At 46.9% G+C, this 14,899-nt stretch overlaps 1 pseudogene; it reads right to left on the bottom strand.

The window, feature by feature from the left end:
- Positions 1 to 10,506: 10,506 nt before the first annotated feature.
- On the bottom strand, positions 10,507 to 13,043 carry LOC109783809 (MLO protein homolog 1-like; annotated as a pseudogene).
- Between the last annotated feature and the right edge of the window lie 1,856 nt (positions 13,044 to 14,899).

Below are 14,899 nucleotides of genomic sequence, written 5' to 3'. Positions count from 1 at the left end.
GGAAGAGAGGAGAGGCGGCTAGGGCTGGGCCGCGCGCCCCTCCCCCCTACGGGTTCGAGAACTATGTAGACATGACCGAGACACGTCTCCGGTCAATAACCAATAGCGAAACCTGGATGCTCATATTGGTTCCTACATATTCTACGAAGATCTTTATCGGTCAAACCGCATAACAACATACGTTGTTCCCTTTGTCATCGGTATGTTACTTGCCCGAGATTCGATCGTCGGTATCTCAATACCTAGTTCAATCTCGTTACCGGCAAGTCTCTTTACTCGTTCCATAGTGCATCATCCCGTAACTAACCCATTAGTCACATTGCTTGTAAGGCTTATAGTGATGTGCATTACCGAGAGGGCCCAGAGATACCTCTCCGACAATCGGAGTGACAAATCCTAATCTCGATCTATGCCAACTCAACAAGTACCATCGGAGACACCTGTAGAGCACCTTTATAATCACCCAGTTATGTTGTGACGTTTGGTAGCACACAAAGTGAATATCACTATAAGTCATGAAGAAAGCAATAGCAACATACTAAACGATCGAGTGCTAAGCTAACGGAATGGGTCAAGTCAATCACATCATTCTCCTAATGATGTGATCCCGTTAATCAAATGACAACTCATGTCTATGGTTTAGGAAACTTAACCATCTTTGATAAACGAGCTAGTCACGTAGAGGCATACTAGTGACGCTCTGTTTGTCTATGTATTCACACATGTATTATGTTTCCGGTTAATACAATTCTAGCATGAATAATAAACATTTACCATGATATAAGGAAATAAATAATAACTTTATTATTGCCTCTGGGCATATTTCCTTCAGTCTCCCACTTGCACTAGAGTCAATAATCTAGATTACACAGTAATGATTCTTACACCCATGGAGCCTTGGTGCTGATCATGTTTTGCTCGTGAGAGAGGCTTAGTCAACGGGTCTCCAACATTCAGATCCGTATGTATCTTGCAAATCTCTATATCTCCCACCTGGACTTGATCGCGGATGGAATTGAAGCGTCTCTTGATGTGCTTGGTTCTCTTGTGAAATCTGGATTCCTTTGCCAAGGCAATTGCACCAGTATTGTCACAAAAGATTTTCATTGGACCCGATGCACTAGGTATGACACCTAGATCGGATATGAACTCCTTCATCCAGACTCCTTCATTTGCTGCTTCTGAAGCAGCTATGTACTCCGCTTCACACGTAGATGCCGCCATGACTCTTTGCTTAGAACTGCACCAACTGACAGCTCCACCGTTCAATATAAATACGTATACGGTTTGTGACTTAGAATCATACGGATCAGTGTTAAAGCTTGCATCGACGTAACCATTTACGACGAGCTCTTTGTCACCTCCATAAACGAGAAACATATCCTTAGTCCTTTTCAGGTATTTCAGGATGTTCTTGACCGCTGTCCAGTGATCCACTCCTGGATTGCTTTGGTACCTCCCTGCTAAACTAACAGCAAGGCACACATCAGGTCTGGTACACATCATTGCATACATGATAGAGCCTATGGCTGAAGCATAGGGAACATCTTTCATTTTCTCTCTATCTTCTGCAGTGGTCGGGCATTGAGTCTGACTCAACTTCACACCTTGTAACACAGGCAAGAACCCTTTCTTTGCTTGATCCATTTTGAACTTCTTCAAAACTTTATCAAGGTATGTGCTTTGTGAAAGTCCAATTAGGCTTCTTGATCTATCTCTATAGATTTTGATGCCCAATATATAAGCAGCTTCACCGAGGTCTTTCATTGAAAAACTCTTATTCAAGTATCCTTTTATGTTATCCAGAAATTCTATATCATTTCCAATCAACAATATGTCATCCACATATAATATTAGAAATGCTACAGAGCTCCCACTCACTTTCTTGTAAATACAGGCTTCACCAAAAGTCTGTATAAAACCATATGCTTTGATCACACTATCAAAACGTTTATTCCAACTCCGAGATGCTTGCACTAGTCCATAGATGGATCGCTGGAGCTTGCACACTTTGTTAGCACCATTTGGATCGGTAAAACCTTCAGGTTGTATCATATACAACTCTTTTTCCAGAAATCCATTCAGGAATGCAGTCTTTACATCCATTTGCCAAATTTCATAATCATAAAATGCGGCAATTGCTAACATGATTCGGACGGACTTAAGCATCGCTACGGGTGAGAAAGTCTCATCGTAGTCAACTCCTTGAACTTATCGAAAACCTTTCGCAACAAGTCGAGCTTTGTAGACAGTAACATTACCGTCGGTGTCAGTCTTCTTCTTGAAGATCCATTTATTCTCGATGGCTTGCCGATCATCGGGCAAGTCAACCAAAGTCCACACTATGTTCTCATACATGTATCCCATCTCAGATTTCATGGCCTCAAGCCATTTTGCGGAATCTAGGCTCATCATCACTTCCTCATAGTTCGTAGGTTCGTCATGGCGTAGTAACATGACCTCTAGAACAGGATTACCGTACCACTCTGGTGCGGATCTTACTCTGGTTGACCTACGAGGTTCAGTAGTAATTTGATCTGAAGTTACATGATCATCATCATTAGCTTCCTCACTAATTGGTGTAGGAGTCAAAGGAACAGATTTCTGTGATGAACTACTATCCAATAAGGGAGCAGGTACAGATACCTCATCAAGTTCTACTTTCTTCCCACTCACTTCTTTCGAGAGAAACTCCTTCTCTAGAAAGGATCCATTCTTAGCAACGAATGTCTTGCCTTCGGATCTGTGATAGAAGGTGTACCCAACTGTCTCCTTTGGGTATCCTATGAAGACACATTTCTCCTATTTGGGTTCGAGCTTATCAGGTTGAAGCTTTTTCACATAAGCATCGCAGCCCCAAGAAACGACAACTTTGGTTTCTTGCGAAACCATAGTTCATAAGGCGTCGTCTCAACGGTTTTAGATGGTGCCCTATTTAATGTGAATGCAACCGTCTCTAAAGCATAACCCCAAAACGATAGCGGTAAATCAGTAAGAGACATCATAGATCGCACCATATCTAGTAAAGTACGATTACGACGTTCGGACACACCATTACGCTGTGGTGCTCCAGGTGGCGTGAGTTGCGAAACTATTCCGTATTGTTTCAAATGAAGACCAAACTCGTAACACAAATATTCTCCTCCACGATCAGATCGTAGAAACTTTATTTTCTTGTTACGATGATTTTCCACTTCACTCTGAAATTCTTTGAACTTTTGAAATGTTTCAGACTTATGTTTCATCAAGTAGATATACCCATATCTGCTAAAATCATCTGTGAAGGTGAGAAAATAACGATACCCACCGTGAGCCTCAACATTCATCGGACCACATACATCAGTATGTATGATTTCCAACAAATCTGTTGCTCGCTCCATTGTTCCGGAGAACGGCGTTTTAGTCATCTTGCCCATGAGGCATGGTTCGCAAGTACCAAGTGATTCATAATCAAGTGATTCCAAAAGTCCATCAGAATGGAGTTTCTTCATGCGCTTTACACCAATATGACCTAAACGGCAGTGCCATAAATAAGTTGCACTATCATTATCAACTCTGCATCTTTTGGCTTCAACATTATGAATATGTGTATTACTACTATCAAGATTCATCAAAAATAGACCACTCTTCAAGGGTGCATGACCATAAAAGATATTACTCATATAAATAGAACAACCATTATTCTGATGTTTAAATGAATAACCGTCTCGCATCAAACAAGATCCAGATATAATGTTCATGCTCAGCGCTGGCACCAAATAACAATTATTCAGGTCTAAAACTAATCCCGAAGGTAGATGTAGAGGTAGCGTGCCGACGGCGATCACATCGACTTTGGAACCATTTCCCACGCGCATCATCACCTCGTCCTTAGCCAATCTTCACTTAATCCATAGTCCCTGTTTCGAGTTGCAAATATTAGCAACAGAACTAGTATCAAATACCCAGGTGCTATTGCGAGCTTTAGTAAGGTACACATCAATAACATGTATATCACATATACCTTCGTTCATCTTGCCATCCTTCTTATCCGCCAAATACTTGGGGCAGTTCCGCTTCCAGTGGCCAGTCCCTTTGCAGTAGAAGCACTCAATCTCAGGCTTAGGTCCAGACTTGGGTTTCTTCTCCTGAGCTGCAACTTGTTTGCCGTTCTTCTTGAAGTTCCCCTTCTTCTTCCCTTTACCCTTTTTCTTGAAACTGGTGGTCTTGTTGACCATCAACACTTGATGCTCCTTCTTGATTTCTACCTCCGCAGCCTTTAGCATGGCGAAGAGCTCGGGAATTGTCTTATCCATCCCTTGCATGTTATAGTTCATCACGAAGCTTTTGTGGCTTGGTGGCAGTGATTGAAGAATTCTGTCAATGACACTATCATCCGAAAGATTAACTCCCAGTTGAATCAAGTGATTGTTATACCCAGACATTTTGAGTATATGCTCACTGACAGAACTATTCTCCTCCATCTTGCAGCTGTAGAACTTATTGGAGACTTCATATCTCTCAATCCGGGCATTTGCTTGAAATATTAACTTCAACTGCTGGAACATCTCATATGCTCCATGACATTCAAAACGTCGTTGAAGTCCCGGTTCTAAGCCGTAAAGCATGGCACACTAAACTATCGAGTACTCATCAGCTTTGGTCAGCCAGACGTTCATAACATCTGGCGTTGCTCCTGCAGCAGGTTTGGCACCCAGCGGTGCTTCCAGGACGTAATTCTTCTGTGCAGCAATGAGGATAATCCTCAAGTTACGGACCCAGTCCGGGTAATTGCTACCATCATCTTTCAACTTTGCTTTCTCAAGGAACGCATTAAAATTCAACGGAACAACAACTCGGGCCATCTATCTACAACAACATAGACATGCAAAATACTATCAGGTACTAAGTTCATAATAAATTAAACTTCAATTAATCAAATTACTTAAGAACTCCCACTTAGATAGACATCCCTCTAATCATCTAAGTGATCACGTGATCCATATCAACTAAACCATGTCCGATCATCACGTGAGATGGAGTAGTTTTCAATGGTGAACATCATTATGTTGATCATATCTACTATATGATTCACGCTCGACCTTTCGGTCTCAGTGTTCCGAGGCCATATCTGCATATGCTAGGCTCATCAAGTTTAACCCGAGTATTTCTGCGTGTGCAAAACTGGCTTGCACCCATTGTATATGAACGTAGAGCTTATCACACCCGATCATCATGTGGTGTCTCGGCACGACGAACTTTTGCAACGGTGCATACTCAGGGAGAACACTTGTACCTTGAAATTTAGTGACAGATCATCTTATAATGCTACCGTCAATCAAAGCAGAATAAGATGCATAAAAGATAAACATCACATGCAATAAATATAAGTGATATGATATGGCCATCATCATCTTGTGCCTTTGATCTCCATCTCCAAAGCACCGTCATGATCACCATTGTCACCGGCGCGACACCTTGATCTCCATTGGAGCATCATTGTCGTCTTGCCAACTATTGCTTCTACGACTATCACTACCGCTTAGTGATAAAGTAAAGCAATTACATGGCGATTGTATTTCATACAATAAAGCGACAACCATATGGCTCCTGCCAGTTGCCGATAACTTGGTTACAAAACATGATCATCTCATACAATAAAATTTAGCATCATGTCTTGACCATATCACATCATAGCATGCCCTGCAAAAACAAGTTAGACGTCCTCTACTTTGTTGTTGCAAGTTTTACGTGGCTGCTACGGGCTGAGCAAGAACCATTCTTACCTACGCATCAAAACCACAACGATATTTTGTCAAGTTAGTGTTGTTTTAACCTTCACAAGGACCGGGCGTAGCCACACTCGATTCAACTAAAGTTAGAGAAACTGACACCCGCCAGCCACCTGTGTGCGAAGCATGTCGGTAGAACCAGTCTCGCGTAAGCGTACGCGTAATGTCGGTCCGGGCCGCTTCATCCAACAATACCGCAGAATCAAAGTATGACATGCTGGTAAGCAGTATGACTAGTATCACCCACAACTCACTTGTGTTCTACTCGTGCATATAACATCTACGCATAAACCTGGCTCTGATACCACTGTTGGGGAATGTAGCAATTTCAAAAAAAATCCTACGCACATGCAAGATCATGGTGATGCATAGCAACGAGAGGGGAGAGTGTTGTCCACGTACCCTCGTAGATCATAAGCGGAAGCGTTATGACAAAGCGGTTGATGTAGTCGTACGTCTTCATGATCTGATCGATCCAAGTACCGAACGCACGGCACCTCCGAGTTCAGCACACGTTCAGCTCGATGACGTCCCACGAACTCCGATCAGCAGAGCTTTGCAGGAGAGTTTCGTCAGCACGATGGTGTGATGACGGTGATGATGTTGCTACCGACGCAGGGCTTCGCCTAAGCACCACTACGATATGTCCGAGGTGGATTATGGTGGAGGGGGGCACCGCACACGGCTTGGAACAATCAACTTGTGTGTTCTAGGGTGCCCCCCTGCCCCCATATATAAAGGAGCAAGGGGGGAGGCCGGCCGGCCCTTGGGGCGCGCCAAGGAGGGGGGAGTCCTCCTCCTAGTAGGAGTAGGACTCCCCTTTCCTAGTCCAACTAGGAAGAGGGAAGGGGGAAGGAAAGAGAGGGAGAGGGAGAGGGAAAGAGGGGCCGCGCCCCCTCCCCTAGTCCAATTCGGACTCCTCATGGGAGGGGGCGCGCCACCTCCTGGGTTGCTGCCCGCTCTCTCCCCTCAGGCCCACTAAGGCCCAATACTTCCCCGGGGGGTTCCAGTAACCCCTCCGGCACTCCGGTTTTCTCCGAAACCACCCGGAACACTTCCGATATCCGAATATGGCCGTCCAATATATCAATCTTTATGTCTTGAACATTTAGAGACTCCTCGTCATGTCCGTGATCACATATGAGACTCCGAACTACCTTTGGTACATCAAATCACATAAACTCATAATACCGATCGTCATCGAACGTTAAGCGTGCGGACCCTACGGGTTCGAGAACTATGTAGACATGACCGAGACTCGTCTCCGGTCAATAACCAATAGCGGAACCTGGATGCTCATATTGGTTCCTACATATTCTACGAAGATCTTTATCGGTCAAACCGCATAACAACATACGTTGTTCCCTTTGTCATCGGTATGTTACTTTCCCGAGATTCGATCGTCGGTATCCTCATACCTAGCTCAATCTCGTTACCGGCAAGTCTCTTTACTCGTTTTGTAATACATCATCCCGCAACTAACTCATTAGTTGCATTGCTTGCAAGGCTTATAGTGATGTGCATTACGGAGAGGGCCCAGAGATACCTCTCCGACAATCGGAGTGACAAATCCTAGTCTCGATCTATGCCAACTCAACAAGTACCATCGGAGACACCTGTAGAGCACCTTTATAATCACCCAGTTACGTTGTGACGTTTGGTAGCACACAAAGTGTTCCTCCGGTAATCGGGAGTTGCATAATCTCATAGTCATAGGAACATGTATAAGTCATGAAGAAAGCAATAGCAGTAAACTAAAACGATCAAGTGCTAAGCTAACAGAATGGGTCAAGTCAATCACATCATTCTCCTAATAATGTGATCCTGTTTATCAAATGACAACTCATGTCTATGGTTTAGGAAACTTAACCATCTTTGATAAACGAGCTAGTCAAGTAGAGGCATACTAGTGACACTCTGTTTGTCTATGTATTCACACATGTATTATGTTTCCGGTTAATACAATTCTAGCATGAATAATAAACATTTATCATGATATAAGGAAATAAATAATAACTTTATTATTGCCTCTAGGGCATATTTCCTTCAAAAATTGCATGGGATTTTTGATGAATTTTCTAGAAAATAAGAAGACCGGAGGACCGAAGATGTGCTAGAGGGGGAGGGGGCGCCAGAGCCACATGCCCCTGGCCGCGTGGACCCATCGGACACCGCCTTACGATGATTCTTTCATCTATAAATCACATATTTCACATAAAAATCACAGAAAATCGCTGACATATTTTACGATACAGAGCCGCCGCCATCTCTGTTCTTCCTCTAGAGATCCGACCTAGTGTCTGTTTTGGGCTCTAGAGAGGGGATTCGTCACCATCGTCATCACCAACCCTTCTCCAACAACAATCTTATGATGTTTCCACCCATGTGTGAGTAATTCATCTGTAGGGACACGGAGGTATATGAGAATTGGATGTAATTCTTATGTAATCGATGTCAGATTTGTTAGGGTGTGATTCCTAATATCCACTATGTTTTGAGATTGATATTGATATGACTTTACTATTCTTAATTCTTGACACTAGGGCCCGAGTGTCATGGTTTTATATCTGAGCCCGATATGTTTTCATGAATATATGTGTTTTAGATCATACCTGCAAGTTGTATGCGTATGTTAATGTTCTGAATCCGGGAACCAAGGTGACAATAATTAGGATATCAATGGGGTGACTTTACCTTGAGGAGTACATTCATTGATTGTTAATGCTTTGATCTGGTTCTCTATAAAAGGAGAACATTAATTACCCTTAATTTCCGTTCGGATCCCGATGAAACAGAAGGCTAGGATAAAAGATGTTGTTCAAGTTCTTACCGCAAACACGTACAACTACATATTGAATACATGCCTAATATGATTGATGAATTGAGCTAGTTTTCTATCACTCTATGTTATGACTTTTGCATAAGTGCTCTCATCTGACCAAAACCCATTATCTACTTCCATGCCTACACTTTTCTACTATTGTTGGTCTCTTTACAATTACTGCTGCTGCAATCAGTTACTTAGGTGCAATACCGTTAGTACTACTGTTAATATTACTATTTCACTACTATTGTTATCAAATCACTTTGCTACTAATAAATGGTGCCAAACAAGTTATCTATCAAGGTGTGATTGAATTGACAACTCAAATTCTAAAGCATATAAATATTTATTGGCTCCCCTTCTGCTGAATCAATAAATTTGGGTTGAAATACTTCCCTCTAAAACTGTTGTGATCCCCTATACTTTTGGGTCATCACACGCCTCCCGATTACTCCCTTTGGCAGCAAAATTGCTTCGGAAGTTTCGCCACACCACTATTTTTCAAATTTGTTTGAGTTATGAAATCCCGTGGTTGATGAAACAGAGAGGGGATTCAGATTTCAGCATGCCAAAAAATACTACCCGAGGCGAGGTCCTATGTTGGAAGGGACTCTCAACCTCCGGGGACCATGAACACTAAGGATCAGAGTGGGAAACCTTCTCCAACCTCAGGATAAGGCCAAACAAGGAGAAGGAGGGGGCCTCTCTCACCGTATCTTTCGGTGGCACCGGAGTGCCTTCGGGGGAACCATCATTACTGCCATCATCTCCATTGTCTTCACCGACATCACCACCATCCCTATCGCCATCTCCACCCTCTCTATAGTGGACCATAAATCCATAAATTCTGTAATTCCTTACTCGAACATGGTGTTTGATGCTACAAATTATCATCCAATGATGTGTTGCATTGCCGTTGGCATATTCAAGGACGGGCAAAGAAGGTTATCCACAAGAGAGTGACAAAAGGCTCCCGGCACAGGATTCCCAAAGAGTAATTATTATTGAAGAACGTCATTCACAATGATAAAGAATGTCAGTCACAATTATTCTAGGCTCCTTCTCACCTGTTACGAAGACAAAATCATCCAATTTTTGACAGTTCTCATTATATTCCCTAGCACCTGCTTCAAAGGTACCCAACTGGTGTTATTGAATATCATGGAATTCTAAATTTCAACAAACACCAAAGTGTTGCACCACAAACAATACTAAGATCATAGTTTCTTCTTATTGGAAACACAGAATCTAGCAATTGAATGGTAGTCAACCTAAGTTCACCCCAAAATGTTCACTTATCATAAGCAGGCAACTTTAGCCACTACAGAGTCAAACATAATATGAGTGATAGATTCCTCCTCAGAGAAAAAAAAACACAGTCAAAAGGTTTGGGGGAACAACTAGGCTCCAAGGTCCAAACAACAGGAATAAATGTGTTTATATGGGCTGAAGTCCTCTAAAGTTAATGACATGATGCAAAGAGCTGCTAGAATATTGTGCTTTGCTATGCAGTTGTCACTATCACAAGAGTAAGTTACACTATCAGCTATTTCAACAAGTTGAAACCATTGCTCCATGAGCTAATTGTCAAAGTTTCTTCTAAAGGCGACCTTAAGGTGATGACCATCAAAAACCTATCTAAATTTCTTTTGGAAAAGGAGGAAAACTCCGGCCTCCACATCATTTGATGGACACATCCATTTATTAAAGGATCTCAAGTACGCCCTTCGTTTCAAAATAAGTACTGTGATTAAATTTAAACTAAAACCACGACACTTATTTTGAAACAGAGGGAGTAGCAATCTTGAGCAAAACCCCCTCTGATAGTTTTAAAAGTTTCGTTGCATGAATCATCGGCTCCTAGTTATGCTATAAACTGGACTAGATCAATGGAGGAGCTTGTCTGGTTGATTAACGTTGCGTGCTGAAGCAAAATTTTGCACTGGGGATGTCAGTATGGAGGGTCGGCAACGAGGCTGATCTCCACCCGTCACAAGGATGTACCCTGTGCATCGGATGCGCCACAACGAGATACTGTATGTCCCCGCCCTCCTTCTCCGCCCTCGGTCCGCTCCGGGGATCGTCGGACCGCAGCTTGGCCTTGTGGAGCAGGTGCACCGGCGACGAGCCTAGACTCATCTGCGCCCTCAGCATATCCGCGTCTCGGGCCTTCTTCTTCTCCTTTGCTATCTTTCGCCAGTTGGACAGCGCCCTGGCTGTCTGCTCGTTGAAGATGGTTCTCTTCATGTGTGAGCCCATCTGTGTGACGAGCGCGTAGAGGGGGAAGGTGATGTAGCTGCACATGATCTGCACAGCTACCCCCAGGACCACCTTGGCGATGCTCACTCCCATTTTCTCATGGTAGCATCGCTTCAAGCCAGGCGTGGCCTGCGATGAAACATCAGCTCTTAATTTGTCTTACATCCAGTTCATCAGCGACAAGAGTGTCAGGTGCGTTACATCCATAACTGAAGTGACAAGTATTTGTACGTACCACTGTCCACACGAAATGTGCCATCTGAAACGCATTCTGGAAGAGTGTCAGGTGTATGAGGAAGAGGACCCAGTCAGGCCGGTTGAACTAGAAGTACTTGTTGCTCGGCTCGACGACGGGAGTACCCTTGACGACGCTTGTCCGGTCCTGGATCTCCAGTGCCATCTCCATGATCACCATCTCTAGCTTGGTTCCAACCCACAAGAGGATCTGTTGAGACAAAGAAGACAACCGCATGTATTCTGGAATATGTTTGGAAAGTTACATTACAGCCGAGATGGAGAAAAGAAATTTGGATGCACTTACGACGAGTGGGGCGAAAGAGATCCAAAGGAGCGTGCCGATCCCTACGAGAAGATGACGGTGGTCACATGACAAATTCATAAAGATTTATTCAACATTTTGTTCATTCGGGTTCGAATGTGTTATAGTTCTATAGTTGTAATTTGGTTCATTGTGCATTATTGCTGATATTAATTGATCCCGGGAAAAGAAAGGGTGAAGGTGAGGAGGGCGATGCGACGTCTACCGTTGATATCAAGGAAGAGGGTAAGGACCGCCACGAACCAGAGCTTGAGGCTGCGACAAAATGACAAATGTGTCATGATCATACGGAATCTAACGGCAATTATGTAGTCTATTTATCTACCTATCTATGGGTGCGTGTGTATTGGACTATATATTAGTGTAGAGACAGGAAGTGAACCTACCTGATGCCGACGACAACCTTGAAGTCGTCCTGCATGGACCTCTTGATGTACTTGTGGAAGTCGAACCTGCTGTTGTGCGACAAATGTGCATTGATGAAGCCCTGGCGCAGCGTCAGGTAGTCCACCTTGGTCACCGACGTGAAGAACTGCCTGAAGAAAGCCACCTGATCCACATCAAACACCACAGATAAGTCAAAAGACAAGAAAAGTGATGAGCGTAGAGGAAGGAAGAAACTCACGATCCATCTGACACCAGGGGTGCTGGAGAGTCCTAAGTGCCGCCTCACGAACGTGGTCTGGTGCGTGAACCGGCACCGTGAAGGATCTGCGAGGATTCAGTCATTTCAACGTATCAGTTCAGTTCATCTGATGATCATGCGTGGCGAGTGCGTGCGTTTACAAATGCATCAGCTAGTTTCAGAAGGAAAACGTAGTGGTAGATAGATCCTGAGTTCCTGACCATTGGCGAACTGATACTTGAGCGAGGTGGTCTCTACTCCCACTTCTTCCATTGCTTCATCTGCGGGAAATCAAGGACAATGCCCCGGAGCACGGCATGCACACTAGGATCAGTAACAGCGTTGCAGTGGAAACCAAGGATGAAAATACGCTTGTCCAGAGGAACTCACTTTGAGACGGCTGAGAGCCATTTTTTTCAAGAAGGGGGATATGCCCCAGCCTCTGCATCTGAATGATGCATACGGCCAATATTATTAATAAGCAAAATATCTAACATAAGTCTCCAAGTCTCGAACAACGAACAAAAAAAACTCAGCAAGAGCTAAACAGTAAAAAGGAAGAGCCACAACCGGCTGGCATAAGAAGATAAGAGCACTACATGCCTATCCTATTACATGACCGCCATCCAAACCGGTTGAAAATATCCCGTGGTATCATTTCTCATCGGGTAGACCCAGTAACCAAATGCTCCCTGGTCTCCGTCGGAGTGAGTAGCGACCACATACGGATCAACGCAGTGGTTCTGAAGATAACCTGCAAAAAGTGAATATTTGTTGTTCTGTTAAAGACCAAATCATTTCTGCAATCCAGACTACCCATAATAAAGCACACACTCCTACACAAATGTGTCTCGCTGTATCGTAATGGATCCCATCAAGCCACGTCCCAAATAACGTGTTGATAGAATTCGGTGGAGTAATGTTAAAAGCTATGTGAACGGGGTCGCTCACTCACCTGCGAGCGCGAGCGACGACGCCGGTAGAGCCGAGCGAAGCCTCGGCCATGGATGCCTCGCCAATGCGACTGTGAGAGCGAATTCCCCGTGCCGACGGCCAATGCGACTCACCGCCGACGCCCTCCGCCGCCCCTCCCACCTCAAACCCGCCCACCGCCACACACCTCGCTACCCACCACGCCGTCTGCTCCGGCTCTTGGCAGTCGACCTGGTGACTCCGACGGCAGCAAGAGGTCCCAAGCTACGGGGAGAGTTTTCCGTGTCGTGCCTCGTCCAGGTAAAGCCTTCCAGGATCATGTTTTCTCCTCCCTTCGGTCCAGCGTCGTCTTCAACCCCCGTCCTGGCTCGGCTCTCCGGCCCGGGACGGTGTGGATCGTCGTCGCCGCGACGGGACCCCCTCTTTCCGCTGTCTCCCTCTCCACCCTCGCCTCGATCCTCTTCTGCGCGCGTCCCGCTCGCCTCGTCGCGGTGCAAGTTGAGCCCTTGATCTTCTCCGTCCAGGTGGCTAGTGAGGCTGTCGCCAAGCTCATGGTCGAGTCCGGCATCGGTGAGTCGGCGGCGGTGCAGCTCCGGCTGTGCCTGTCGGTGGGCGACGCGCGTGCTGCGGCTTCGCTTGTCCTTGAGTCCCGCGCGTCCGCTCCACCTGCCGCATTCATGCAGCCTGTTAATGCGCATGGGCGTCGTCGTAGCCTTTCGGCACGAGGCCGCTTGCCTCCTCCTAGGTCGTGCCTTCCTGCCCTTCTGCCCCGTGCCATCGCTTGCCACGTTTCGCCCCAGGATTGCCCTGCCCCCGCCGATGCCCCGCTTGGTGGTATTACTGCGGTCGCTGGAGGGGGAGCGGGTGACCCGGCTGCCTCTGCCCAGGAGGGGGGAGAGCTGTTTCGCGCCGCGTCGCCCGTCCTCGCCAGTAATGGCGCGTTGAATGTGGGGGCCCTCTGCCCTACCTCGCCCACTCCTGCTCCCGGGGATGGTGACAGGAGCCCATATCGCACCGCGCTGTTATCCCCTTCTGCCCCAGCCCCCCGCCCCCAGTCCTGCCCTCCCCCCCCCCCCCCCCCCCCCCCCCCCCCTCTCTCTCAACGGCTGCTTCCGCTGTCTTTCTACGCGTCACTACGTAGTAGACTGTCGGGATCCGGTGCGCTGCCGCCGTTGCCGCCGTTCCGGCCACCGCGCTCGCTCTCGTTCCTGTCCTATGGCTCCTCCTCGCCCGTCCGCCGTGCCCAGCCCCACCGTTTTCCCGCAGCGCTCCACCCCCCCCCCCCCCCCCCCCCCGCCGCCACCTCCACCGCCTCCCCCCCGTCGCCAGACCCCTACCCTTCTGCTGCTCGTCGCTCACTGCCGTCGGCCCTCACCCCGAGGCGTCTCGAGGTGGGCGAGTCCAGCTCGCGGGCCCATTCCCCGCCGCCCTCGCCGCGTGACATCTCGCTGGACGCGGTGGTTCGCTCGCCGCCGCTGTCTCCGCCCCCTGCTTTGGTGGAGCTTGGTCATCCGCAGCCGGTGGTCCTGACCGCTGCGGCTCCTGCGTCGCCACCGGAGTTGCTCCTGCCTCGAGGCCCGCCATCGTCCCACAGCTCCTCGCGCCTCTCCACCTCCTCCGGCTCCGAGGTCTCCTCGGGCAGTGGGGTGTCCGTTGCGGCGGAATCTCAGCGCCCCGACGCCATGGACGTTTTTATGCCTGCCGTGGACCTCGAGGCCGCGCGCCGTCTTGCCGTCGTCTCCATCGAGCCTCCCAACGCCTTCATCAACGCGACGTCGGCTGTTCAGTCGGCCATGCTGCGCGACCTAGGGCATCTCTCCTTCGACACGGTGCCCTCGTCGGTCGGCGTCTGCTATCTCCGCTTCGCTTCCTGGGCTGACCGAGAGGAGGCCATCGCCAACCAGCCGCTGCCTTTCCAGGGCGCCCGC

The sequence above is a fragment of the Aegilops tauschii genome, chromosome 4, assembly GCF_002575655.3.
Source record: "Aegilops tauschii subsp. strangulata cultivar AL8/78 chromosome 4, Aet v6.0, whole genome shotgun sequence".
NCBI classification, from domain to species: domain Eukaryota; kingdom Viridiplantae; phylum Streptophyta; class Magnoliopsida; order Poales; family Poaceae; genus Aegilops; species Aegilops tauschii.
The sequence above is the reverse complement of the archived record's forward strand: the minus strand, read 5'-3'. Positions and strand labels throughout refer to the sequence as shown.